Here is an 11,721-nt window from a genome sequence, read left to right as displayed (position 1 = left end):
AAAAACCCAAAAAACTGTGGGAGTCTGTTTGCCAGGACTGGAGTTAAAAAAAAACATTGCTTTATGCAGTAAGTTTTGAATGAACGATTCTTTTAATATTCTCATTACAGGGTCCATTAATTATCTTTATATAGACATTTTCTTATTGAAGAAATAAATATAAAGAAATGGTCAAATGAGTGCCGACACAAATGCACTGGAAGATGTTTTACTACAAACAATCCTGTTTTATCTAAAAATAAACAGCATGGGTTCCCAGGACAATTGTAAACTTTTTTTTGTGCGTGTGGAAAAGAGGGATACCCAATTTTTTGCTCTTTTTTTCCCTTCCTATTTCTTTTTAAAAAGCCTTCAAAGCCGAAGTTGTTCAAAGGGCCGGGGGTTGGGGAGGAGGACCAGACAGGGCTGTTTTTAATTCATCCTTCTTAATTAATAGTCTGGGCAGCAGCTCCCAAACACTGAGGCTTGACTCACTGTTTTCTCTTATTTTCCCTAAACAGAGCAAGGGTTCACCATGAGAACGAGTGCTGGGAAGAGAGGGTGGGCCTGTGTTTAGCACACTTCCTGATGCTGCGATGCACCTCTATTCAGTTCCTCATTTTAACATTTTGCTAGAATTAACAGGATCCAAACATACAGTAGTTGTTTACATTTTAAGGGGTTGCTAAAAGTTTTTTCCAGAAAGAAAATCAAAAAAAGGATGTTTATGGTGTTTTATGGTGTATTCAAACATGTAGCATGTAACATGACCAAAAAAAGAAAATGATATTTAGTCCTTGTTCAATTAGTCACGCACTTTTATTGGCTATCAAAAGGATTTTTTATTTTTTTAATCTTTAGGTTCGGTGTTAAAAATGACAATGTGAATGTTAAGTTAAATGTGTCAATTTCCTTTTGGGTCTGGACCAAAAGAACCGAACTACAACCTTATGTCGCTTTTGGTACTACTCGGCTCGGCTCGGCTCGGCTCAAAGATCTAAGACTTTTTCTATGTACACAAAATGCCAATTTCTCTCAAATATTGTTCACAAATCTGTCTAAATCTGTGTTAGTGAACACTTCTCATTTGCCGAGATAACCATCCACCTCACAGGTGTGGCATATCAAGATGCTGATTATTGCACAGGTGTGCCTTAGGCTGGCCACAATAAAAGGCCACTCTAAAATGTGCAGTTTTATCACACAGCACAATGCCACGAATGTTTTGAGCGAGCGTGCAATTGGCATGCTGACTGCAGGAATGTCCACCAGAGCTTTCTCTACCATAAGCCACAGCTTGGCTCGCTTTACTTTTGGTTTGCTTTTCCACAGCAGTTAGTACCACTTCAAAGTGGGTGGGATTATTGACTAATCATTATAATTGCACCGCCTCTACTGCTGTGGATCTGGTCCTCGTCTACTGACCACAATACAGCCATTTATTTTTCGTGAACAAATGATACTGACTATTTAAATCTAGTGGGTTTGGTGTCTCATGTTTCAAATCTAATGACGCTGGTAGTGAGGATTCTCTCTGACCAGTCAGTGATCTGCTGTGTTTACACGTCACATTTAGTATCGGTACGGCTCGCTCGGAACCTCAACGAGGTGGTACTATTTAAGCAAACCGTACCGTTCCGTACCGAGCCATCCCATGCAGCTTTGACTGTTGTGAAAGGGAACTAAGACTCACACTAACAACTAACCAGTTTTTTTCAGCTTCCCCTTTTCCCAGATGTACCATTGTGTTTATTCCTGTTCTTGACACTGTGGCAATAGAGTGGCTAGCTGCTAGTTCATTAATTCTGCCGTCAGACTGTAATTAGAATAAACGGAGTGCAAAGTCTACTGATGAGAGACGGATCCTGACAGACAGGCTCTGACAGGCATGACATCACTGGTTCCCGCCTCAAATGTCCCATGCTGTGGCTACAGCAGTCTGCTTCATCAGCTGAGCTTTCACCTGCGATCAGTGCACTGTCTCTGCACAACATCCCACTGATTGGCAGCACTAATTACAGTGAGCCGCCAGCTCTCCATGTTCGCACCAAACTCTGTGCTCTGACCTGACATGCCTTTCCCGTTCAGAGCCTGGCTTTCAGTCTGACTGATGTGTTTAAACATTGATCCGGTCAGTATTTGGAGAGCAGTCTATACTGTAGGTGTAATAGGGACTGTGGCCACACATTTGTGTTGATTACTTTGTGGCAAGGATTGCAAAAGCCATGCCATGGAGAACTTTTATTGTGTCAACTTAATTGATTCAAAGTGCCCCATTATGCTTTTTTTCATGTAGTGTGCAATATAGCTGTTTAATAGATAAATAAAGTTAATGTCTCCTACAAGAAAGAATCGATTCTGAACTGCCCGAAATGAGTCGTCAGCAATTTCAGTCTCAGTTCCTACGTACAAACCTATGTAGGTCTGTAACAAATTTGCATAACACCAGCCTATGCTCTTTATTGGCTGTCAGTAAACATCTCTTTGCCCCGCCCTCAAACACTGTAGTTGTAACTGAGTTTGGTTTGTGTTGTTCATGTTGAGACAATGAGACTGATATGGTAAATCTGACATTATAGTTACTATTCGTATCCCTGTCTATCAAGTGCTGAGGAAGATCAGGTGCTGAGATTCAGATATGATAATGAGCATTTGGTTTCTGACCAATCACAATAGCCTGGGCCATATGACCAATCAGAGCAGAGAAGGCTCTCAGAAAGCAGGGGTTTAGAGAGACTGAATCCTTGGTTTCAGATTCTTGATTTTAGACACTGGATGCATCTGAAATCTCTTCCATATTATATAGAATGTGAAAAACAGTATGTGACAAAAGAAGTATGTCTGAATTCACAGTACTCGTAAAAGAGTAGGCAAAGTACGTGGATCCTTCTACTTCTTCAGGCGAGATTCTGAAGTGTGCATACGATGGACACTTTACTATCACTTGAGGCCACAGAAGAGGATTTGTGGATTACATTCATACTACTCACACTCATACTACAACGAACAAAATTATAAACGCAACTGTGGCAACCAGGGCGGGCGAGAGCCGCGAGGGAACGGCACAAGGCCGGTGGCGCGAGAGTTAATGAGCTTCCTTGAGTCTCTCACGGAGGAGCTCCGGGAGCATAAAAGGAGGAGCGACGGCAGTGAAGGACGAGAGCCCTCGCTGCTGAGGGGGATCGCGGTGCTGCGGAGTTCGGGCAGCGCGGGAGTGAAGACCGCGAGAGGCTGCCCGAGGCGGTGGTACTGGAGCCTTGTGAAAGGTGGGATGGATACCCGGATGCCGTGCTCCTGGGACGAGGTGTGGTGGCTGCCGTCCTGGAGGGAGCCGAGGAATGCTGTCGTCTGCCGTGGGCCGGAGCCTGCTACCGTCCGCCATGAAGGGGAGGAGCAGGGGACGGTGGACTCGCTGCTGGCTTCCCTCAACCGGAGGAGTCATTGCCGGCCGCCAGGAGGCGGTTGAGGATCGGGCTGTCCACTGAGCATCTAGTGCCATCGCATGGCACCGCGAGGAAGAGCCTCCCGGCAGGCTGAGGACCGAGCGGCAGTGTGTCTGGGAACTGGACCCAGAATTTATTTATTTTTTTTCCTCTCTCCCCTCTCTCGTCCTGTCGCTCCCCTTGCTTCTGTCTCCTTTCTCTCGTCTTGTCTGTCCTTACCCCCAGGTGCTGCGGCCACGAGACAGACCCCCGGGGGGGAGTAGGGCGCAGTCTCGGGAGTACCCCCCGGCCTACGAGGGGCTATGGGGGTATGTGGCGACCAGGGCGGGCGAGAGCCGTGAGGGAACGGCGCGAGAGTTAATGAGCTTCACCTGGGAGGCGCACCGGCCTTGAGTCTCTCACGGAGGAGCTCCGGGAGCATAAAAAGAGGAGTGACGACAGTGAAGGACGAGAGAGGACCAGGCCTAGATATTATTTTATGTTTTATTATGTTTGTGTGGCCAGCAGACGTTCGCGAGGGGCATTACTTTTGTTTTGTTCTTTGTTTATTTTATATTAAAGTTATGTTGAATGTTCGCTGGTTCCCGCCTCCTTCTTCCCGTACATGCGAACTGTGTTATAGCAACACTTTTGTTTTTGCCCCCATTTTCCATGAGCTGAACTCAAAGATCTGTCTAAATTTGTGTTAGTGAGCACTTCTCCTTTGCCGAGATAACCATCCACCTCACAGGTGTGGCATATCAAGATGCTGATTAGACAGCATGATTATTGCACAGGTGTGCCTTAGGCTGGCCACAATAAAAGACCACTCTAAAATGTGCAGTTTTATCACACAGCACAATGCCACAGATGTCACAGGTTTTGAGGGAGCGTGCAATTGGCATGCTGACTGCAGGAATGTCCACCAGAGCTGTTGCCCGTGAACTGAATGTTCATTTCTCTACCATTCTCAAACAATCGGTTTGCATAACCAAAGAATTTCTGCACAAACTGTCAGAAACCGTCTCAGGGAAGCTCGTCTGCATGCTCGTCGTCCTCATTGGGGTCTCGACCTGACTGCAGTTCATCATCGTAACCAACTTGAGTGGGCAAATGCTCACATTCGATAGCATCTGGCACTTTGGAGAGGTGTTCTCTTCACGGATGAATCACGGTTTTCACTGTACAGGGCAGATGGCAGACAGCATGTATGTCTTTGTGTGGGTGAGCGGTTTGCTGATGTCAACGTTGTGGATCAAGTGGCCCATGGTGGCGGTGGGGTTATGGTATGGGTAGGCATATGTTATGGACAACGAACACAGGTGCATTTAATTGATGGCATTTTGAATGCACAGAGATACCGTGACGAGATCCTGAGGCCCATTGTTGTGCCATTGATCCACGACCATCACTTCATGTTGCAGCATGATAATACACAGCCCCATGTTGCAAGGATCTGTACACAATTCCTGGAAGCTGAAAACACCCGAGTTCTTGCATGGCCAGCATACTAACTGGACATGTCACTCATTGAGCATGTTTGGGATGCTCTGGATCGGCGTATACGACAGCGTGTTCCAGTTCCTGCCTTTGCTTTCATATAGCTTTCAGACACTCACATATGTGTTGCTGTCCACATGGCTAGAAAAGTCATGCTGCATGGGGATGGTGCTGAGAGCAAAATTTTGATCATGTCTCACTGTCATTTTATAATATACTTTGTAATATACATTGCATCATTAGCAGATGATTAGCACTCCAAGTCATGGGTTTGCAGAGTATGGCAGGAATATGCCAGGATGCTTTTTTTATTTGATTTTATACACACTTCTGCCGTGAACTTTATACAACACATTTCAACCAGTAGTGTGTTAAAATAAATTTAACATCTGTAATTATATAGAAAGTGATAAGTAAAAGCAAACTCGCTCTCCCATTCCTTCAAAAATACAGCGCAGATAATGTTAACTATACATAAAGAAGAACATGGATGGAAAGAGGGTAGTTGGGCGAGAGTGAAAATGTAATAAAGTAGTAATGCAGAGGTAAAAAGGTTGAAAAATTATGTTACAAAAATTGGGTATTTAACAAGTAGAATTAATAAAATATTAGTGATTATTCCTGTAACAGCTAAGGAAAGAGTTGTGATGGAGACGGCGTCAGTAAGGATGTTACTGTCACACTTTTTAGTTCAGTGTCCACATCAGCAGCAAAACTACTGTAGCTGCTTTGCTGTCACAGCAATTAATGTCTTTGCAGCTGGTAACATGAGAATAAAGTTCTTAAGTCATAATATAATTGAGGGTCTAGAATATAACACCAAATTCTTAAACCATTCAGGTGGAATAATTTGAGAGATGCTTTCAGTGGTGTAAGGCCTTGCTTGTGCTTGTATCAGAGAGACCAACAATCAAATATACATATTATATACAAATAAATAAATTCAGTGGTGTGATTGACCAGTCAGAAAGTATTTCAAGGAATCATGTAAATCTACATTAAGGATTGATTTGATAAATTCAGAAAATAATATCCCCAGTTCATCTGAATGCTTTTTCTATTCAAGTTGTGTGCTTCCAGTCTTTTTCAGCAAGAGAATGTATGAATGTGAAAGTTGCATTTTTTTTCCTCTGGCTCTGAGCTCCTTATATATTAGGTGACTAATGTAGCATGTCCAAGGCTCTCAGTTTGTGTACAGCCCTAGAACTGAATTGTAGGAGGCAAACGGAGATGCCATCATTCAATCTCACAAGTGATTAGACAGCCATAGAGTGTACTTTGCTCTCAGCTGATTTATCCCATCCCTAGGGAGGATGTTATAGTGTTTTGTCTTATCAAAAGTGGAAGAGGAAATAATCACCCCATTACGAACTCTGTTGTAAATTCACTTTAAAAAAAAATGCCCACAAATAAAATTAAAGAAATATATAAAATCTAAAGAAATACAAAATCAATCAATCAATCAATCAATCAATCAATCAATCAATCAATCAATCAATCAATCAATCAATCAATCAATCAATCAATCAATCAATCAATCAATCAATCAATCAATCAATCAATCATTGCCTAATATCATGTATACTTTTATTTATTGTAGATTTGAACTCAACCAGTATGTCAAAATTGAGTTTGAATCAATTGAATCAATTCATAGTTTTCATGTGACATCACATCCTTATAGAAAGTACAATGAAGTAAGACAGTGATGTTAAAAGACCAAATTCAATATACACATTGTTGATGTACAGGCGAGCAGATTAACATCGATAACATCAATATCAGTGTGACTGCAAGAACAAAAGGGTGCCTGTAGTACATGCCATCAACTTTTTGTCTGAAGGAGATGTCAGCAGGCAAGTCCAAAGCATGGCAACAAGACATAGTGTCTTGTTCCCCTTCTCAGGGAACCATGGTAACATGCGTAACCTGAGACATTCCCATTCGAATGGGAATTTGCACTGCGTCCTGTTAGTTACACTATTCCATACAGTTCCATACACTTTCTCCCTTCCTTACCGGGGATCTGTTCCTACACTATGTTGCTGTCAGGGATATCTGCGAGGGGAGGGGAGTCCAAGCTCTCACAAAGTATGTGATCCAGACACAGACTGACCTCAGGTTACGGTTAGCACCCTGCCCATGAGAGAACACTGGCAACAACTACTGTATTAATGGCAACTATACCAACGTCTCAGAGGTCTACCTGGGCCAGAACAGGGCATGGAGGACTCAGTAGGAAGAATCCCAGTAGCGGGGAGGGTATGACTCTACAATAAACCCTGTAGCATATAGATCACACCAAGCTCTCACATGGGAGCAAAAGGCTTGCTGACAGAACCCCAAAGGGGAGGCCAAGCTCAACCAAACCAACAATCTCAGGAGCATACCAAATAAAACTACCTACTTAGGGGACCCCAGAGGTGTAAGCTGTTCATCTTCATTGAGCCCACAAGGAAGCCCCAAGGGGGAGACAGTTTAACCTTGTAACTATTCTAAAGTTTTGAAATCTAGGAGAATTACCCCTGAGAGATTCTCCAATGAAAAGGTAGCTCTGCCTAGATGAATGAAGACACATCCTGCTTAAGGGACCCAGGTTCAAGGGGAGGCAACTAGTCTTAGTAGACAAGGAATATGCCTGATTTTCAGACCCTAAGTACAGGGGAAGTGGCTTCGACCTTGAAACTTTAGTATTTGTGAGGGAGCTTCCTGTTTAAGACATTAATAAGACAGAGCAGCTACTCCAAGGTAAATGAAGCTTCCTGCTTAGGGGGACACCAAAACCAGGGGAGAAAGCTACCGCTTCACAACACAAGGGAACTACCCACTCAGAGGCTGAGCTCAGCTCACGTCAACTAGAGATCAAGAGAGCCCGTGAGTGAGCTGGGACGAGGACCCTACTTAAGGCCTAGCTGGGGAGGGTGCTACTCGTTCTACCAGCTAATGCTTCCTGCTTACTGGACTCAAATGAAGGGTGAGGAAGGCAGCACCTTGTTAGAATTAAAGAACTTCTATCTTAAAAGGGACCTTCTCTGAGGTGAAGAAGTTCTGAAATGGGGGAGGCAGTTACACTCCACATTTTAAGGGAGATCTGCCTGCTTAGCAAACCTGAGTAAGAGGAAAGGCAGATTCACCTTAGTGTATCACAATGACATGAGAAGGTGCCGCCAACCATTGGACTTTTTTTGGGGGGGGGGGAGGGGGGGGGAAGCAGCTTCACCTTAGTAGCGTTTAGTAAACCAACCTCAGTAGGGGGCACTACAATGAGGGAACTTCCTGCTTAAGAGAACCCCAGACATGCATCACCTCACATTGCATCTCATCAGACATCACCTCATAGCATCACACTTCACATCATAGCATCACCTCACATTGCACCTCATCACACACACTCACAACAGTCCTAAGTGACTCACTCATTCACCCCCTAGCCTCCTCAGTGTGAGAGAGGAGGGAAATGTTATTTCCCTTCAGTTGTTGACCAGAGCGCTTGCTCGAAATCATTTCACTCAGATCTTTTTTTTTTTTTTTTTAGCTTTCCAAGCATCATGCCTCTTCTGAGCTTTATTTTTTAAGGAGGGGCTTGAGTGGAAACGCTCTCCCTCTCTCTTTCTACCTGATGTCAGCCAGATTAACCCACAAATGTCTCTCCATTGCTACCACTGCTGCCATCAAATGATAAATAGCAGCAGATGTTTGTTTGGTAGCCCAAAAAGCTAAATCCGTGGTCTGATGCAGCTAAGCCACCGCATCAGGGGAAAGGCCCTGGCCGTTGCCCAGGTCCTTGAGCAGTTTGGCCTGGTAACACCGACATGGTGTGCAGCGCACCACCAGCCTGACCTGCTGCTGCGTATGCTCTGCTGTTCAAATATGATGTAGTACGCAGTTGTTTGGACTGCAAAATCAGAGCCTTCAGCGTTGATGCTTTTCCCACTGAAAGATAGCGTCTCTTCGACAGGAAGCATCGATGCATATCCATGCTCGTGCATCCCCTCCACATTTACGTAATTTGGTGAAAGAGATGAATATGAAATAAGGTTTCATCCATGATCTCTCCACCTCACCATGACTCACTGCACAAACCATAATTTGCCATTCGCTGGGCAGGCGGGCTGGGTGGATTCCATTACTTCTTCGTCCTGCACAGCCTGCTCTTACTGGCTGTGTATGTTGTAAAACTAATTTAGAGAGCAGGGTTTCTTGAAAGATGTATTTATGGTAGGGTTGACTCAATTCCCTTAAGATAAATGGTGGTTTTCTGTGACCTTGATATTTAACTTTTCTAATGGCCTAGTTCACAGCAGTGTTGATTACTGCATATGTTAATCACTGTTCTTTTCTTCTCATGTGTAATTTGAGTCAAAGATTTTGTGTGTGATATGGTAGCCACTGGACAACAGAGAACTTGTCTAGTGGGATTAGCCTTTTGCCTAGCACATATTCTAAAGTGCTGGTCTTCAAAGCAAGGCAAGGCATGATTGCTAATAGTACATATACCATTCTGCTTTACCTAGTTAGTTGTGCCAGTTCACCAGTGCACAGGTCCAGCCACTTACCACTAATCACCTGCACCTGTCAATCGTCAACCATTAGCCATGGACTACTTAAGCACACACCTCTGCCACACTCATTGTCTGTTCTCCCTAAAGGATACTAGACGATGACCCTATGCTCTGCTTACCTGGTTGGCCTTTCTTCTAAGAAGTTGCCTTCTCCAGTGATCGATGGTCTTCACTCCATCTCCTTCATCTCTAACATATTCCTCCTGTGTCTCTGTGCACTTCCCCTGTCTTTATAGATTCACTCTGATCAACTGCAGCTGAGGTCTGTGCTCATCCAGTCCCCTTCATTCAGGAACTCTTCTGCTACACTAAAGAAAGGACTGTCACCACCCATTCATCTTCATTCATCTCTCTTCTTCATTTGGATACCTGTCTGTGTTTACATTCTCACTGTGTTTAAAATACACTGTTTAAAGTTCTCCCATTGTGCTCTGAGTCTACATATCATTACAAGAAGATGCGGTAACACATTATAATAGTATAGAGTAATAAATCACTTACAAATCATTAACAAACTATTAGTTCATAGTTAATTCATAGTTAATATATTGTAGTATCTACATTGTTAATACATTAATAGGGTGTATACAAATATAAATAGTCCTTCATTATCACTAATTAACACAATTATTATTGCTTAACTCATATGTAAAGATAGTTAGATAACAAAGCATTAAAAATAAATTAACAACTTATTTACTGTAAATAGTTCCCACTTTAGATTAGGTAATGGAAAATGTCATTAATTAAGTGCTTTTTAAGTATTAAGCAACATTTAATTGCTAACCTATTATTATTTATTTTGTAAACAAAGCTTTGTGCTTCACTCGTGTCGTCATTTTCAATATTAAAAAATGTAAGTGTTTTGGTGTAAAAAAAATTGTGAACAAAAAAGCTTGGGTTTCTAAACATTAGATCACTCACAACTAAGGCAGTTATTGTAAATTAAATGATCAAAGATAATAGTTTTGATGTACTTTGCCCTACTGAAACCTGCCTTAAACCAAATGATTAGTTTGGTCTTAACGAGTCTACTCCACCAGGCTACTGTTATAAGCATGAGCCTCGTCTGATTGGTCATAGCGGCCGTGTTGCAACTATCTATAGAGATATTCTTAAAGGGTTAGTTCACAAAAAAAAAAAAAAAAAAATGAAATTACTCACCCTCATGTTGTTCCAGACCCGTAATACCTTCGTTCATCTTCAGAACACAAATTAAGATATTTTTGATGAAATCCAAGGGTATCTAAACCACACATTGGCAGCAATGTCATTGCACCTTTTGAGGTCCAGAAAAGTAGAAAAAACATGGTCAAAATATACAGCGTGACTAAAGTTGTTCAACTGTAATGTTATGAAGTGATGAGTATACTTATTGTGCACAAAAACAAAACAAAAATAACGAATTTATTCAACAATTTGAACCGTTGCCATACGCAGTGAACTCAGTGCAGCGCTTCCTCGTTTAACTGCACAGCTCTTTACTAGCTGGCTTCCGTTACACCGGCTTGGACCAGCTAGATACCATCTGCAACAAACAAAAAGCAAAAGCTGGATTAATCGCAGCAATGGTCTACTTTTATTTCAAATCCACATTGCTGTAGTAATTTTATTTTGTTTGCATTGGCCTATCTAATACATATTTAGGTTTTAAACCTTTTAATTTCAAATGTATTTACTGTAAGCTACACACCAAGCATGTATAGAGTTATTTAGGGCTAGTGTTGGTTCTTACCTCAGCACCAGAATCTTATGCTGGCCAACCAAAACAGCAGAATCTCATGCAGGGTACCAGCCAACAAAACACATCACATACTGGCAAATTGCAGTGTTGGTCTTTTGAGAAAGACACTGAAGTGGTAATGCAGTTTACCTAACTCTTTTTTTAACACTTAAACTGTCAAATCTATTAGCTATAGGCCAGTGTAGCTAATTTGACCTTTTAAGCTCTATTATTGCTATTGTACGCTTCTCATGCTAGCCTGCTAATGGCACTGTGGGCTTACATCATAGAGACTGGTCTTTCTGTTCTCGTCAATTGCTCAAAACAATCTAGACATGTATTTAAAAATGAGCCATATTTTTTTGTCCTGGCAAAAAACTGGAAAGGTAGAGTTTGATGAAGGCTTCTGTTCTGCTGCAACAGCTGTACTATAAGCATCCAAACCACAAGTAGTTATTTTCTTGTGTAAAATTGTTGGATTCAGTGCTTAGTTCATCTAACTTGTATAATAAAACTGACCGACCGTCATTGCCTG

The sequence above is a fragment of the Chanodichthys erythropterus genome, chromosome 6 (assembly GCF_024489055.1).
Source record: "Chanodichthys erythropterus isolate Z2021 chromosome 6, ASM2448905v1, whole genome shotgun sequence".
Taxonomy (NCBI): Eukaryota; Metazoa; Chordata; class Actinopteri; order Cypriniformes; family Xenocyprididae; genus Chanodichthys; species Chanodichthys erythropterus.
Note: the sequence above shows the minus strand (reverse complement) of the source record.